We start from the raw sequence: 18,530 nt of genomic DNA on the forward strand, positions 1-18,530 counted from the left end.
CAACCTTCAAATCTAAGTGAACTTGGTACTTGTTGGAGATGTCCTTGAATGGTGCCATGAGTAAAGGAGTGTAGAGAAGGAGAAGGTGTGGAGAATCAGGCTTGAAGGAGCAGCACGCAAGAAGAGGGAGGGCGAGGAGGAGGAGGGAGGACTAACAATTGAAGAGGAGGGAAGGGGGGTGGACCAGCAGGTGTGGAGGGTGAGGAGGAGTAGGCGTGGAGGAGGAGGAAGGGAGGAGGGAGGAGCAGGAGGGAGGGGGGAGGAGGAGCAGCCATGGAGGAGGAGGGAGAGGGAGGAAAGGAAGAGCAAGAGTGGAGGAGGGAGGTGGAGGAGGGAGGAGTGAGGAGGGGGGGGAGGAGGAGGGAGGAGTGAGGAGGGGGAGGGGGAGGAGGAGGGAAAGGGAGGAGGGGGTGAGGAGGGGGAGGGAGCGGGAGGGGGAGGGGGAGGGAGGGAGGAGAGAGAAGGAGGGAGGGAATTCAAATTTTGAATTTTGAATTTGCTGGTTCCCACCTAGGAGTAAGAGTTGTGTAAGAGGTGTAAGAGGTGGGGTCACTTTTGGGCTTAACCCACCCAGGTGAGAAGGGGTTAGGACTTTTTGGGACCTACCTTATCCCTTTCATTAGGACTAATCCATTTCTTAATCCATTCCTTATGAGGCCCTTTTGAGACCCCATTTCTCCCCTAATGTTTGTAAAGAGCATCGGTTGATGAAACTTGAGCATAAGGAAGCACTAAAATTATGTTTGTTGAACGGGGTTTTTGTGTGTTGAATGTAGAGTTAGTGAACCCAAACTGAAGGATGGAATTTGATCCACTAAGACTCATGAATACGTTGGAGAAGTGAAAGGAACAAAAGATCCATGATCATAACCACTTTCCCTTCTTCTCTTTTTGACACAATTTGCAAGATTTCATAGCACTTGCTAGGTGTTTCCCCTATGTATAGAGAACTTGGATTCTAGAATCCAATTTCATGAAAACAAAGGGGCGTAGACGAGGGAAATAAACAATAGCTTGAAGCTTTTGCATGACGTAAAAGTTGTTTGTGCTGATGTTAACATAACTGTGTTGATTTTTAGGATTCTAGTATCCCAAGTGTAGAGAACTGGGATTCCAAAATCCCAAGTGTAGAGAATTGGGATTCCAAAATCCCAAGTGTAGAGAACTGGGATTGTAGAAACGAACCTTCAAAGCAATACAACAGCCGTAGAGAAGGAAAAGTAGCTTCTATGGCACTTTTTGGACTTTTGCACTATATTCCAGATGATTGTGTTCCTCCCCAATGCAAGCATGTTGTTTTTCGGGATTCTAGTATCCCAAGTGTAGAGAATTGGGATTCTGGCATCCAACTTTAAAGCAAAACAACAAGCTCAAGCAAGGCGAACAAGCTTTTATGACCCTTTTCAAGATTTTGCGCTGTGTTCCAATTGATCGTGTTTTGTTTTGGGATTCCAGTATCCCAAGTTTGCAAAATGTGGACTCTGGAATCCAAATTACTAAAAATAGAAGAGGCACTCCCCAAGCAAAGGAGTGAAAATTCATAAATTGGTCATACCGTCACTAGGGGCGTTGCTCCCAGACCCCCCAAGGTGATAAAGTGCGGATCGTACTAGCCTAGTGCACACAAGATCAGTGGAAGAACTAAGGAGGATCAAAGCACACTAAATAAGACACATGAGAGGGAGATAGCAAATGTATATCTCTTGTAAATTGTAATGTGTGTGTTCAACAATACATGATAGGCTTCTTATATAGAGAGAGCCTTTAGAATAGTCAAACCATGTGGGATCCTCTCATCCACATCTCTCCTTGTGGATATCCTCAATCCACATTTCCACATCATGTAGTCCACATCTTAGGGTGGCTACTTTAATTCTTTCCTTAGCACATACCTTTGCCCTTTAATCTATGTGCTCATGGCACCATATCTCAACACCTCCCCTTGGTGCCATGATCCTTTGGCTACTGCAAGGTGGTCAGATGTGAGTTACAAATCCATCACCTCCCATTAGTACATATATTGCTACTTAAGGTGGTCAAGTGTGGCTTTTACATGTCAATACCTCCCTTGGGTGCTTTCATAGCTACTCTTAGGTGGTCAGGCTTTATTTACAAACATATGGGCTGAAGGTGGCAAGGTTTTTGCTTCTCAATGCTTGATGTCGATGGCGTTCACTTCTTCGCTTGACATAGCTTGATGCATGATGCTTTGTTCTACCATGTGCCTTGATGCTTTATGTGTGGATGCCATGCTTTGTGATATGGTCATCTCATGCACTTGTGCATTCGGCATGCTTATGACAATAGCAGCGATGTGTGCATTCATGCTTTGATTTGTCATTTGTTGTGCAAAGGTCTTACCAATTAATTTCTTTCAATATTAGTAGTGTCTAATTGCTAACAATGATTCTAATCTGACAAGCGCATAGAGCTTGAAAAGTCGATCACTTTTTCTTTTTGGAGTGCGTGCAAATTCTTCTTGGATTGGAAGTTACGGCTTGTCAAAGTTTCTGCGAAGAAGAAGAGAGGGATTCACATGCTGCACTCACACTGTGCTTAGCAAGAAGTTGTGTGCTTAGGTGGCACTTGGTGATGTGGCACAAGTTTGACCAAACCGAAACTCAACCAACCTGTAATTGAACCAAACCCTGTGTAACCTAACCAAACTCTTTGAACTCAAGGCTAGCTAAACTTAACCACTATGCTAACTAGGGTTAGAACCTATTTGCCACATGCCAAGAAACTGACCAAGCCTATGAACCATAGGTTACCATTAGCTAACCCTGGTTAGAGGCTATCTGCCACATGTCAGGCAAGGGGGTTGCCACATGTCAGTTGTGGGAAACCTTAGCACTCTGAGGAAGAACTTTGAGGCGACGACGACGGAGAGACAGATATGGCACTGTGGGCGTGAATCTCCGAGGTTGTAGGGAGTAGCCCTCTCATGGAAGATGACATAGAAAATTCATTGGCTATTCATGGCGGCCTCCTCCTCCCCTGGTCCCGACCTTTCCTCGTCTATAGCTGAAGGTGCATAGAGAATTTGTTTCTGATGTGCACGGTGATAGCATTGCAAGAGTGGAGCCAGTGCTCAGCTGATGTCCATTGAAGGAAAGCTAGTAGAGGGTCATTGTAGAGAACAATTTCTTGGATGGGCTGCGTGGAGTCGGTTACTATGGACGCGGGCTCAAATGGTCGGTGCGTTGCTGGTCGTGATGGAGGTTGGGGCTACCGGCTGGTCATGTAGTAGAAGGCTTTGGAGAGCCTATCGTCTAGAGGGAGCCATGCAGTGTGAGTTCTTTGGATGCGTGAGATGCTTGGCTAAAGCTTTGGCTGACCGATGATAGAAGGTTGCTAGGCACTATAGGAGCTACTGGAACCGTCGTGAGTCATAGACGTGGAGAAGGCATGTGTTGTGTGCAAGACGCTGTGGACATGATGACATTGTTGGTTGCATAGGAGCCGCGCAACAGACTAATGTCGTCTATGGGGCTCGTCGACTGACTCTTAGCAGGAGCTAGTTGTCGCCTTGGAGATGCCTGGTGCCAGAAGGAGCTTTACTAAACTTGATGGAGCCACAGTGTAGTAGATCTGTTGTGTAGGAGACGTAGTTGCTCGATAGGTCGTAGGGCTAGCTGCTAGGTTGCTGGGTCATAGGAGCTTCATTGTTGTGAGCCGTTGCAAGGCAACTTGCCCTAGAGTATTGAAGGGTAGCTTGAGTTGTGCTGCTAGAGTCAATGGGTCTAGGCTTAGAGTTACTGATGGAGCTGTCGATGGTTGTTGCAGCTTGATAGGCTATAGTCATTGTAGATAGAGTCCGCTACAGAGAAAGTTGTAGAGTAGTCTGAGTCAAAGGAGTCAATTGATCAGTTACGCGATCTTCTTGGGACAACCAGCCTTCAAGCCTTCTCAAATAGAAGGAGATATTGAACCAAAATGAAACTCTCTCTGTCTCTCTCACACACAACGGAAGTAAGTGGACAGAAATCTCTCTCAAGAAGAAAGTGATCTCTCTTGGAATGGAAGTGAAGTTCACTCTAGAGGAAACTCGAATCTCTAAATGGAGTTTCAATATTTGGCCAAGAGAAACCATGAGTACCTAAGGTGTGCGTATAACTAATTAAGGAGAGCTAGACCTAAGCTTTGATACCATGACAAAGTGTAGATCGTACTAGCTTAGTGCACATAAGATTAGTGGAAGAACTAAGGAGGATCAAAGCACACTAAATAAGACATGAGAGGGAGATAGCAAATCTATATCTCTTGTAATGTGTGTGTTCAACAATACATGATAGTCTTCTTATATAGAGAGAGCCTTTAGAACAGTCAAACCATGTGGGATCCTCTCATCCACATCTCTCCTTGTGGATATCCTCAATCCACATCTCCACATCATGTAGTCCACATCTTAGAGTGGATACTTTAATTCTTTCCTTAGCACATACCTTTGCCCTTTAATCTATGTGCTCATGGCACCATATCTCAACACGGGGGGCTACCGCCACCCAAACCACCTGCTCTCGAGGGGCTACTGCCCCTCGAACCCCCTTTTATCAGGGGAATTGCCACCAAACCTTCATTGATGCTGTTTAAAAAACCTTCCACTACATATCTTTTTGTTTTGGGATTCCAAAATCTTTCACATCTTAGTTAGACTCTAAAAGTCCTTTCTTCCCAAAATTTGGGATTCCAGAATCCCAAATAGAGCTATTTTTTTCTTTACAACCAATGTAAGCTTTAAGGTTAGGGTCCAAATCCCAATCTTCATATGAAGTGGATTTTGGAATCCTACTTTCCCTTTCACTAGTTCTAAAGAACCATGTCTTAAAAATAAGACTTCCAAGGTTTGGATTATGGAATCCTAACTTATTTTCCTTTTGGAATGGAGGACTCATCTTGAGAATAAATTTTTTTTCCCCTTTGGATGTTCTATTCTTTCACGTGTAATTATGTTTCAATAATTATAAACAATCGGCCCAAAGTTTATAGACAAGAATATCTCCCCATAACTAACTCTATACCTCATACTAGCAAAATTTGCTCCTTATCTTTTCCAAATATATGAACTCTCATAAAAACTACCTTTGTGGAATCCTAAAACATTTATCATGAATTAAGTAATGTTCTCTAAAAAACTATATTTTTATAATGTAAACTAAACAAGACAAGTAAAATAATAACCTTTGTGTAAAAGTTGTACAAAAATGTGTGCAAACCTCTATACTGCTGTCGAGCTCCAATTCCAACTCTTGCAATTGAGGAATAAGGCCCTCTACCTCCTTTTAAAGCACTCTTTCTCTATTTTTAGAAAGTTTGGATATTTTTTACATTTAAGTAATTAAATTCCATAAAAAAATGTTACACATACTCTTTCCATGTCTCTAAAGCCTCATTTACAGGGTGTAATATTTGATTTGTGTTTGGTGATAGAGTGGTAACATGGAGCTCATGAGCAGTCCTAGCAAGTCCTCCCTTTTTTGTCCATCTCCTTCATAAACTTCCACTTTTAGCAAGGATATTGAAGAAATCGACCACACCCCCTCCTCAAAGAGACTTCAATTTTGGCAATCAGCATGCACATTGAGCATTGACACCAGCAATGCTAAGCAAAGAACTTCAAGAGGTGCAAGGAAGGCAAGGATAATTTCAAGAATTTCCATACGTGATGCAAGTAGAGCATTTTGTTGTAGAAAGAATTGCTTGAGGTCACTAGGATTTTAAAAAATCAAGCAAAAAAGACATCATTTCTTTGGGTTGAAAAGATAGGAACAAAATTTCTTTTTGAGAACTGCAATGAGAGCCTCCTCCTCCTTGGCAACCAAGTACTTTGTTAGTGATATGATGGTTTGCAAAGCAAGCTTCATGAAATTGTTTTCCATTGGAAACTTAAGAATGGGGAAAATAATTTCAAGCAAAGGACTTGAGGAGTTTCATCCAACTTATGGCTCTCGAGAAACACCACAACTTTCATTGTTGAGAGAATGGCTTCAAAGTTTTTCTTGCTCAATGGGGAAGTCCTCCCAAATTCTACATTCACTCATTTGCTAGATAGTTTCACAAAGAAAGAAGTATACAATATTTATGTAGATACATTCAAGGAGAGTATGCAAGAGGTTCTCTCCCTTCCCTAATTCTTGAGAGTCTGGAGGCAATATTTCTCTCATGTGAAAATTCCTAAGAAGAACATGATGGGCGTTTGTCAAATTTGTGCAGAACTGAAAGCAAAAAGAGACACCGCAAAGACCAAAGAAGACAAGGATGAGTACATTAGTTTTGCTTAAGAGTTTTTTTAAATTAAAAGGGTACATAATTGAAATTAAAAAATTATTCTCATATTTTGTGCATTTTTCTCATGCATTGCAGAGCAAATTCAAAAAGCTTTATAAATTCATAGAGAATAGCAAAGCACAGAAAGGCAAAAGTTGGCAAAGCATAGGAAAAAATGTTTGGAGAAGAAAGAAATGTACTTGGGCTTGGTCATTGATGGTGTGGATCATTAAAAAACCATGCTACCTCACTTCATACACACTCCAAAAAATGTGAAGGAGGAAAACTTCATCCAATTGCATGTTATTGGAGCGTTGGTGTTCAACGGTGTCTTGTCATCAAGAGTGTTCATCAATTTTCCTAACATTCATAATGATCCAAACTTGACAGTTACAATACTTCAAAAGATCATTGGTGGATGGGCTGGTCAATTACCACCTATTCTTTACTCGCAGCTTGACAATACAAGTAGAGAGAACAAAAATCAAGTTCTACTTGCATACTTGAACATGCTAGTGCACAGAGGGATTTTCAAAAAAATTAAAATTGGGTTCTTGTTAGTGGGACACAACATGATCAAATTGATCAGATGTTCAATAGGTTCTCCGTCAAACTTGCAAAGAAAAGTACCTTCGATCTTCCACAAATTTACAGTGTGCTATAAGATGCATATGTTCCAATGCCTACCATTGAAGTAATTGAGGAGATAGATGATTTTAGATCATATGCAACTGGACAAGGTGTCTATGATGCATAATTTGTGCAGCTCAATGATCATAGCTTTCAACATCAATTTAAAATAGAGAAACAGAATGAAAATACTCTCATGTGGAGCAAAACATATTCCAACTCTGAAGCTCCCACAAGAGGGACTCAAGTTCTTATTATCCATTCTAGCATGTGCAATAGTTCGAGCTAAGCACATGCTTCTCTCTTCTACAAGTGAGACAACAAGGTCCCAAAAAGATAATTGTTCAATGGATTTTCTTCAGTGCTTGAATGAAATTAAGGAGGCAGTGTGGGGTGCACATGCATATTTTCCAGCAACAAGTACACTACAATGGTGGCACAATTTTTTTGTATAGCAAGAGAGACTCATTGAGGAGTTCAAAAATTATGCAATTCAGTTCAATGTACCATTTGTGTGGCGTGAAATTGAAGTTTCTAACACAAGCACCATGGATTGTAGTGCAACAGTCAATGACATGCCAATTGGAGAAGAGTTATCAGCAATTGTCCATAAAGAAACAAGGGAAATGTATGTTGCCCTAGAAAATCAACCAAACGTCGTCTACAAGAGAAGGAAATGTGGGAGGGTAATGTAAATGAGCTAAATGATGGCACAATGATAGCAGTTCTTGCTACTAATGATGAAAACAATCATCCATTTTGGTTGGCCAAAGTCACAAAGCTTATCTATGAGGGCAATGTTGTTCACTGTTGTGGAAGTACATTGGTATAGAACTCATTCAATTGATGCACTAAAGGGAAAGAATGATCCAGAGATGATTGAACAAAGAAAAAAAGGAAAGAAAAGTGAAACCCATCGCCGTGTGGACATTCTTAATTTGCAAGATGTAGAAATTCTTGTGTATGGATTTGAGTTAAAAAGCTTTGGACATTTGCACCAAAAAACAATTGATATTTTAAAGCAAAAGGTGGAAGGACTCTCCTAGTTCAATGGAAGAGATTCTAATTCTTTGTAATTTGTCCTGTTTTCCAATTTGAATAATACAACTCTTTTTGTAATTCAAAATTTTAGCATTTTGGGTTCTAGAGTCAAACAAAAGTACTATTTTATGCATTCTTTTCTCATAAAAGTAGCGGTTTTTTAAAAAAAAATCACATGGAAGTATATTTTTTGTCTCAAAATTATGAATAAAGGTACATTTTTTGGTGTTTTTCCCCAAAAATGGAGTTGATTTGTCGTTTGCATGATTTTTTTGTCGTTTTTTATAACTCAATGTTCCAAGTGGAAGACTACTTTGCTGAGTGACAAAGGTGTTCTCAACAAAATCTAGTAACGTGTTTGGAGCCTAGTTTGGGCAGTTGTTCTAGTTCATTTTGTTGGTTACGAATGGCATTGTCTTCAAGAAGAGAAAGCTTCCCACTTACTTTTAAGGTTTTGGTCAATGGGAAGTTTTAGAGCACCGAGGATTTTATAGCCACCAACATGCAGATTTTAGGCTGCCTTTCACAATTCTTGCTAGCAAGATGTAAAATTTTCTTTTATTTAGTATAAAATTCCAATTCTCTCCACAAAGGAAAAAAAAAGGTGCTTGCCCCTCATGAGGGCTATCCGCCCCCCCATAGTTATATACGTAGATATGTATATATATGTACACACACACACACACACACACACACACACACACACACATAAATACATATATAGATGTAGCTATTCAAAACTCTCTCCTCAACTCTGATCAAGCTCTAAACTTCAATCTAGATCTATTGATTTGACAACGATCAATGTTAACCCCATGAAATGGAGCATAGAGAAGGATAGCATGAGAATGTAATTTTTCCTTGGAACATGGTCCAAGTGCTTGTAACATGAACAATAGGGAGAGTGAGAGGAGAAGTAGGGTTGGCCCTCCCTTCAAAAGGTGCTATGCATCAAAACTAGAAAGTTGTCTTTGGTCTTTAGTTGTATGTATGTAAGTTTGAGAAATAGAAGATATCCTTCTATTCCAAGAAGTGTGGTCTATGTTTCACTTGCTCTTGCCTATGTGAATGCCTCTCACCCCCTTTCCCTTATTGCTTCATGCCTTCTCTCCCCTCTCCCCTCTCATCTCCCCCTCGTTCATCCAACACTATTGCAGATGAAGTGAGAACATTGCATGGCTTCTCAAAAAATGATTCCATTCAAAATCCTAGGATTATTGGCCACTTTTTAAAATTATTTTATTTTCTCATTGGTCCATCTCCAAAAACAATCAATTCTACAAAAGGGCACAAATTTATGCAACACAACTTTTTAAGATGAACTAGATACATATACTTAGGCTTTCATACTTGAATACACATGAATATCATCTTCAAAACACATGCTAGATTATTAATTTTATTCTCTAGAAATTTACAGAAGGGGTCTATATAGGTTACAAAAATCCATAGGTAGGGGATTTTTTTAAATGTCCCTTGCACATGCTATATGGGGTTTTTACATAGTGGCCTCAAGGATGTGGTAGGACTAGTCGTATTCTTGTCCATGGAGGTGAAAATTCCTATAGCAACCCTATTGGGGGGGAACCTCATCCTTTGGAGAGATATCTCCGATTGGATGAATGGACATATGGTCACTCCTAATGATGTGGCCATCGAGGTAGTTGAAGCCCCTACTGAAGAGCCAAATCTACTAAAGATATCAGTCAATAAATTGGGCTATTACTTTGAAAGCGACGTTGCTTATGATGTACTTCCAATCACCTACCAAAACAAGAATGCTATGGTCATCTTGGATGGAGGGGCAAGTGTTAGCACTATCACCAAACAGTGCTGGGCCAAGTGGGGATCACCTGAAATTGAAGGACCAATATGTTGGAGGTGCAAATCTCTCATGGACAAAGGGGATAAGAAGAAGGAGAAAGGGTTGAATTATCCCACATACAAAGGTGTGTGGAAGATGAAGGGACATAAATAGTCCAAGTTACCCCTCCTATCTTCAATTCCCCCAAGCTTGCCTTTTGTGGAGGTTGGAGGGCTGGCTAGGCAAGGGTGCCTTATGGCAGGGGTGGGGACCTGCCATACACACATGCCAGAGCCTCCGTAGTGGCCATGAAGGTTGTGCACTTCCGTGAGGTGCTAGCGGTCTTGGCGGGGGGCACGCTAGGCACATGCTCTTGGATTCTAACATGGTATCAGAGCCCGGGTCTGATCCCCGGCCACCTCTCTCCATGATCGATTGGAGGGGGGTGTTGGAGGTGCAAATCTCTCATGGACAAAGGGGATAAGAAGAAGGAGAAAGGGTTGAATTATCCCACATACAAAGGTGTGTGGAAGATGAAGGGACATAAATAGTCCAAGTTACCCCTCCTATCTTCAATTCCCCCAAGCTTGCCTTTTGTGGAGGTTGGAGGGCTGGCTAGGCAAGGGTGCCTTATGGCAGGGGTGGGGACCTGCCATACACACATGCCAGAGCCTCCGTAGTGGCCATGAAGGTTGTGCACTTCCGTGAGGTGCTAGCGGTCTTGGCGGGGGGCACGCTAGGCACATGCTCTTGGATTCTAACACAATATAATGTCAAGCTATTGGATGGAGGGATTGAGAGTGCTCTCAATGGAAGCAAGAATGGAAGAGGGAGAGATAGAGAAATAGAGAGCCACACAAGTTTTGGTGGGTGCAAAACACCCTAATCTTCTTTTTCATTCATTTAACTTGCCATGGTATATGCTGTAAAGTATTTTGGACACTACTTGTTGACAAACAAGTTTGTGTTATTTGTAGATCATCAAGTCATCCTCTACTTAGTTAATAAACATTGCATAACCAGACGCATTGTAGGGTGGATGCTTATTCTTCTAGATTTTGATTTCACCGTGTACAAAAGGGACACATCCATTTTATGGCCGAGCACATGTCCCAAATTCCAAATGGAGAGCCGAAAACGGTAGTGGAGATGATCTTCTAAATGCCACCTTATTCCTTGTGGATCTAATACCAAAATAGGCTTAGGAGATTGGACACTTTTTTGGCTAATGGGTTCCCATAAGACAAGGCCCTCAATAAGGATAGGGCCCCAAATTTCTTTAAACACATGGCACCATACCAGTTGATAGCTAAAAAAAGAGTTGGTGGAGATGTTGGACGAAGCACATTCAAGTATTGTAGGAGGGCATTTTGCAAGAGAGCTTATAGGCCACAAGGTGCTACAAGCAGGTATATGGTGGCTCACTCTCTTCACAAACATTGTTGAGTTTGTTAAATGTTGTGACCCTTGCCACAGTGAACCTCCATACCTCTCAAGTAAGATTATATGCCCTTAACAGGAGTTCTTACCGATTATCCATTCAAAAAATGGGGCATTGATTTTGTAGGAAAAATAAGATCGGTCAAGGGACGTAAGCCTGAAACATCATTGTGGCTGCCGCTGACTATTTCATGATGTGGGCAGAGGCCAAGGCCACTAGGAAGGCTGATGCAAGAATGCCAGTGAAGTTCCTATATGAAAACATTATACCTCGTTTTGGCCTCCCACTTGAAATTGTGAGTGATCGAGGGACTCACTTTATCAATGACACAATTCGTAATCTAATGAGCGAATTCTTGATAATACATAGAAAATCTATCCCTTACTACCCTAGAGCAAACAGCCAAGCCAAAATCTCTAATAAGATATTGTGCCATACAATGATGTGCATGGTGGAGGTTAGTCATAATGATTGAGAACACAAACTTACCGGCACTTTGGGCATAGCGAATGGCATACAAGGTTGCTAGTAACTACACAACCTTTTGCCTCGCGTTTGGGGTCAACAATCAGTTATGCCTATGAAATTTTATGGAATTTATAGTCTCAAGCCTTAGAGCTACAATCAGAGATAGATTATGAGATGAGGCTTTTTTTGAGAGGCTAGATCTTGAAATGCTCGATGAGACAAGCTTAAGAGTGGCATATGGCATCAAGGTTGAGAAACTTCACTGCCCAGAAGAAGTGGTTTGACCACAATCTCCAAAATAAGGACCTCAAGTAAGGCAATCTTGCATTATTATATACCATAAGGAATACAAAATGTAAGTTGAAATATCATGATATGGGGTCCTTATTGAGTAATGGAAATCACATCACCAGGGTTATGCCATATCGTGACCCTTGATGGAGTTGAGATGGATGGATACATTAATGGTAGCAAGATCAAATGTTATTATGGCACCCTAACCCTTCAAACACTGCAAGCCATCCACCGAGAGAGGGAACTGAAAAAAGAAGTGGCCCGCATGAAGCGGCAAGCAATAGAGGAAGCTAGAGCCTAGCAAGCCAAGGAAAAATACTTAGGTCTTGTAACAATTTGCAAGGCATCCATGGAAGGGTTAAACCCCATGGACAATCTAGCCATTGCATCAGCGAGAGTGTTTAGATTTCCAATTGTGCATTTGCTCTGTGAAGGCCTTTGTGGACCCTGGGGCAAGCCACAACCATATATCATATGAGGGGAGCACCAGACTTTTGACGTCCGAGGTAACCCTTGAACCTACTCCTATCATGGTGTGAGCAGTAAATGGTTAGGTCTTGCCGGCCTTAGGTTATGTGCAATTACCAATATCAATAAATGACCATCATGTGGCAAGTATATGTTATGTGATCCTATGGGTGCCATGGACAAGCAAGTGATCCTCGAGAGAACCTAGTGTTGGTCAGTCACTGCCAAATCGATTGTTGAGAATGCACTGCAATAATGACCAATGATGGACGCACCTCGGTAGTCTTGATTGGTTTCAAGGTCTTGGACCCAGTAATTCCCATGACCTACAAGTCCAACAATGTGCCTGCCCTAGTTAGGAAGAGAGCCATAAGTTCAGTGAGCACGGTCAAAGCTTCCTCATCTGCCCCCCTCAACACCAAGGTAGGGTTGGACTCCTTCAATGATGGCACCAAGATGAAGGTCAAGAAGGCCATCAGTAGTTATACCCACCATATCGACAACCCCAACCTATGTAGCTTTGCTCCCATCCCTACTTCCTACACTAATTAGGGTACAAGATACCATACCAATGAAATCTTGAAAAAGGAGACACGTGCCAATAAGTAAAAGGAAAAGAAGCCACCCCAGTTGGATACCTTAAAAGCTGGTTCAAGCTCAGGGCCAGCTTAGGGCCACTTCGAAGGCAACCGATATATTGGGTACCTAAGACCCACCACACAGCCACTCTACCTTCCTTAGGGACCCCCATTGAAACCAATCAGTTTGCAGTTTCATCTAACAGTAAGGCAGCAGTAGTACCACAAGAACCTGCCTCTAAAACGGAGGTATAATTACAAGAACCTATCTCTATCTCTTTAAAGGAAAATCACACCAAGGCAAGATTGTAGGCAACTTCTCTCTACCCACGAATTCTTATGTTGCAAGGAAGGAGATTATCCACTACTACCATAGTGCCAAGAGAACTCACTCCTAAAAAGGAAGCAGTGACACAAGACCTACTGTAACAAAGGGAAAGTTTGGAGTGTGCAAAATCAAGTCACTGAGACATGAACAGCTCGCACGATACACACCCAAGAACTTGCTCCTAAAAAGAGAGAAGCACCAAAAGAACCGATCACCACCTCTATGTTGCAAGAACTAATCTTGGCACCAACGTCCTCACAAGTGGCCATGGAGACTCGAGCGCTTCCGCAAGTCTATGCAGACCTTAGAGCCATACTACTCCCAATAGATCTCAGTGCTTGACCTACGCAATTCAACACCAACGATTGATAATGCCATTTTTTCATAACTCCAAGGTGCATGTCTCCACCCTCTTCACAGGTGCACTCAGCAAGTATGTGTCTTGCAGAGACACCAAGTATGCTAAGCCCCCGCAAGGTTGATTTCACTGATCATCTCTTGGGTCTAAGTGACAATAGGAGGCCCACCACATGGGTGAAAATAGGAGTCCCCGTAACAAAATGCCAAGCCCTACATGAAAATAGCACCATATACACCTCCAAGAGTCCACACTCATGAAGTATCTTTGGTGAATAGGTATTTCCCCTATCTGTACCCCATCACACATGATAATAGTAGTTGCACACTTGGGGAGCTCAGTTAGCTTGAGACACGGTCCCCCACACTATTAGAGGGCCCCTATAAACACCCCCTTCACTGATCTATCTCTCACACACTCCTAAAAATGTCAAGAAATATCTAAAGAGTTAGGAAGTGCCCCAGGGTGGCCAAATAGGAAAAAACATTGCATTAAGGTTAATGCAATGAACTCATCAGGTTAGTAATGCAGAAGATGCATAGGGTAATTAATGCCACACATGCTGGCCTACTAATGCAATGGTTTGCTAAAGCAGTGCACGGAGGGTTAATTGCTAATGTAGCACACAGCGGGCTACTTGCTAAAGTAGGGCATGGCGGGTTACTTGCTAAAGTAGCACACGGTGGCTACTTGGCTAATGCGGTGCAAGGTAGGTTTTTTAATAAGGTAGTGCACTGTGGCTTCTCAACATAGTGCATAGTGGTGGGTTAGCTTAATACAACACATGCCGGGTTAATTTTCTATATAAATAGACCACTTGGAAAAAAACTCACTGCATTAATATCTTAATAAAAATGTTAAAATTTCCCCAAGAAGTTTCTAGTTACAAAACTTGCCTCCCAAGCTACCCAACCATCCTTACAGCTCCCTCACATTGCCTTTCCCATATGAGTTAGACACTCATTAGACATCTAAAAGCTCTAATGACTCTCTAAGTGACCTCTTTCTCTATCTACCATTCCTTTGGCCCAATGGAGTCCAGCCACACCCACGTCGACACTCCTAGCCTCTCTAGCCCACCATCCACCACCCCCAGCACTGCTATAGTGCATCTAATATCCCCTCTCTCGACCCCATCATCTACTCTCCCCATCTCTCTACCCCTTCCTGGTCATGTCATTGAGGACGAGCATGTAGAGGATACCCAAGTCCATCCCCATCTTGAAGAGTCCGACCAAATCTCGACATCTTAGCCATCCAAAGAAGAAAGGTCAAACCCCTCCTCTCCCCTCTATACAGAGCATTCCAACATGTCTCCACCAGTAGGCCATCAATGGCTAGATACCCTCAATGGTCTCTCCATTCACTCCTCCTTCCGCTATAAGAAAAATCTTGATTTTCATGTCTCCTATCACAATTACACTTATTATAAGGCTTGCCACGATCCAGAGGTCAAGCCCTATTGGGAAGTTGCTGGAGTCATACCCTTGGTTGACCATGTTCCTTGCTATCTAGACTTAAATCTGGTCACACAGTTCATTGATAACTATAATCATTTGGCAAATATTACATCCTTCACTCTGACAATTAGGGCATCATCCATCATTTTCAGCTCAGCATCGATGCCATCAGGGCAGTATTTGAAGAAGTGTGTGGGATACAATAGGTGCATCATGACACAAAACTATTAGTGTTGCCTCCATCTTTGTGGTAATTCCTCTCAAGCCAACCCATCCGTGGCTTTTGTAAATCCTAGAGTATGCCATCTCATCTCTTTCTTGTTATCCCTGTTTACACAATATCACTGTAAATCTCAGTTCGGGTTATAGTTGGAGCCCTAAAGGACTGCGGCGGGGATCAACTGTGTCTGCTGGAAGATATGCCTTATGGAATCTGAGTGCATCGTGGTGCCTTATGCTAGGTAGAGGAACTATGGTTTTGGAGTAAGTGTACAAAAAGTGGAGTATATTTTGGCTAACTGAGGCAAGAGGACCCCGGTCTTGAAGCAGATGCCCATGAACATGAATCTATATTGACGTATTAGAGCTGAAGTGCATCCCCATCTATATGAAACTATATAACCAAGTATGAAATACTTTTCTCTTCAAGATTACCATCTAATGCTAGACATATGTCATGAGAATTATAGTAATGGATGGCCATGAGCCGAGCGAAGTTGAGAGAAATGTAGGGAAGTGAGGGCCATGACTTTATATGGTCCTTTTGTCGCATATCTCCTAGACTACGAACTGTGACCCGAGAGCTCCTTCAATAGAGAATGGTTGCGGCTCGCATAAAGGCCACTAGAGTGGTGAAACAAGTTTATAGACTCATCAAGCTAGATGGCGGGCAAGTAAACATGGCCTAGCCTTTCATGCACATATACTTTCTACCTTCCCATCGTTTCGTCTATCCTTCATTTGGCGGGTAATCTATCATAGGTATAATCGATGTTCTCTTTTCATTTCTCCAAGGGTCGTGGCTCGTAACTCCTATCCACATGGATAGTTCCCTTGCTCACGTATCCCTTCAGATCATTCCCAAGGATCAATGCATATAGAAAATCATAAAGTAAGAGATAATCATGAGCGCCTTCTAAATTGCTAGTCTACTTGTGGTGGAGGCGCATCCATTTGATAGTCAGAGTCTTCTAAATGACTGGTTGGACTATTAATGGGTAGTCTACTTAATTCGCTTACAGAATCCAGTCCATCATGACAGCTCTAGGTTATCCTGGGGCATGTATTTCACCCTCAACCATCACAAAAATGACTCACGGCGGAAGTCGTAGGATCCATTTCTTATTGAGTCCAGCATTCTCATATACAAACCATGCACTACGTGAGCGATAGTATATCACCATTAGCAAGTTCTAAATCATCAACGGCTATTCTCTTCTGCTCTGTACAATGTCGCAAACTGTCTTTTCACTTCTATAGAAGAGAAGGAAACTCATAGTCTCATTAATGTCTCAAAGTAGCAACGAAGCCAGACGGGACTGTCGATCGTCTCCCTTCACTTTACTAAGCTTCTAAGCTTTCATGTGTTGGAAGCAAGATATTCTATATAGGCTCCTGGCTTTCTTCCTCGATTGTAATCATGTAGTAGTTCACCTGTGGGAGGTCCATAGCTTGTGTGCTGTGTCGCGTACTCTCCCTTCAAGGTCCTCAATAAGTGAGCTCAATTTTCCTTGTAGCATACTGGTCTAAGGTCCTTTGCTCTACGGAATTCCCGTTCCTCACTTCCTCTCGACTGTCTAGGGGGTAGTGTCTTCATTGCCCAAAGCTTTGGATGCTACATGCCTTGGGATTAGTGGAGGTCTAGTGTCACTCCAATGTGACTATCAGTATTGCGCCCCAATAATTCACCCACATTCTAGGGCCGCCTCCTATCCTGCTTTGAAATCTCCATAAAATCCTTGGAGGCTCGTCTCCATTTACTCCTCTATTCCAGCTCGATAGATACATTGGTCCTAGCATTGGATCTACTCGACTCGTGTATCTAACCTTCTAATACCTAGGTCTCTCCTAGATCCATCAAATAAATCCAGTCAGCAGTAGTTAACCTTCGGGTCCATTGATGGCCCTCAAATCCATCTCTCTCATGCCTCCTTTTTATAAACAAATCAAAATTCATAATAGTGTAGTAAATCTCTCCATTATCTCTTATTAACTTTGAATGTCAACAAATAACTAATAACCAAGGTCATATCGATCCGCAATATATGTTACATATATGCATATCCTATCAAGGGATTACTTCATTATAGATGAGTCATGTGTCTGGACTTAATATCGATATATGAGTATCTATTGGAGTCGACTTAAGTGATCCTTGGTATTCATGAATACTATATTGCCTAGTATATATATTCTAAGAGTGTAATAAATCTCAATATCATCTCTTACTAGTTTTAAATACCCACTATATATGGTCCCATTGATTTGGGATCCTTGTTAAATAAATGTATATCCCTTGTGAGGGTTTTTTGTAAGAGAAGAGTCATGTCTCTCGACTTATCATCGATAAAGTATTATCTACTGGGGTCGTCTTACATGATTTTTAGTATGTATGGATTATCTTTATCGTAGTACACATATCCCAATAGTCAATCCCGTATTACTCCTATAACAAAAATCACCAATCTAGTGTATCTCCTAGGGGAGGACTCCTTTATCCACTTTTATCCTCGGCGCTAAGTCCTTTGGGAGGAAGGAAGTGTGTGTGTGTGTGTGTGCGTGCGTGCTGACGTGCACGTGTGCATGTCTATGTGTGTAAGATTCTATTGACAAGGAACAATGTTCAAGATGATCATAGTGTGGATAGGTTCTTACTCAAAATAGAGTGGGATATGGGAATAGGTGTCACACCATCCTCCTCTACTTGTTTTATAGGTAGTTAACCACATCCAAAACCATTCAATGATGACAAGATGGGACAAGAAAATTGGATGGTTTCTTTTATCGTGAGGTCTAGCTACTTTCCCTAAAATGGTACAAGTCATAGGTTGTATACACAATACAAACATGAGAGTGATTGTATGGATCAGGGTTCTTTTACCCTAGACTTAGCTATCATGACATGAAAGACAAAATATTACACCTTATACTAGTTGATGGTTGTCAAGACATAGTAAAATAAGTTAATTGAAAAGAAATGATAACATATAAGTAATGTTGTAATGGATCATGAACCTTCATGCAAGAATTTCTAACAACTACACTAGTATGTAAAAAAATTTGACATCTATTGATAGAGCATGATGTGTCAAATCATGATCATAGCATAGATAGATGCTTACTCTAGAAAGAGTGAGACATGAGAAAAGGTGACACCATATCATGCATATTCCA

General features: G+C 41.7%; 1 pseudogene; it reads left to right on the forward strand.

Moving 5' to 3' along the window:
• The first annotated feature begins 6,856 nt into the window (after positions 1-6,856).
• On the forward strand, positions 6,857-7,592 carry LOC147883686 (uncharacterized; annotated as a pseudogene).
• Positions 7,593-18,530: the final 10,938 nt, after the last annotated feature.

This window comes from Dipteris shenzhenensis, chromosome 28 (assembly GCF_047967505.1).
Source record: "Dipteris shenzhenensis isolate YYH24624 ecotype China chromosome 28, Dip_SZ_1.0, whole genome shotgun sequence".
Classification (NCBI taxonomy): Eukaryota; Viridiplantae; Streptophyta; class Polypodiopsida; order Gleicheniales; family Dipteridaceae; genus Dipteris; species Dipteris shenzhenensis.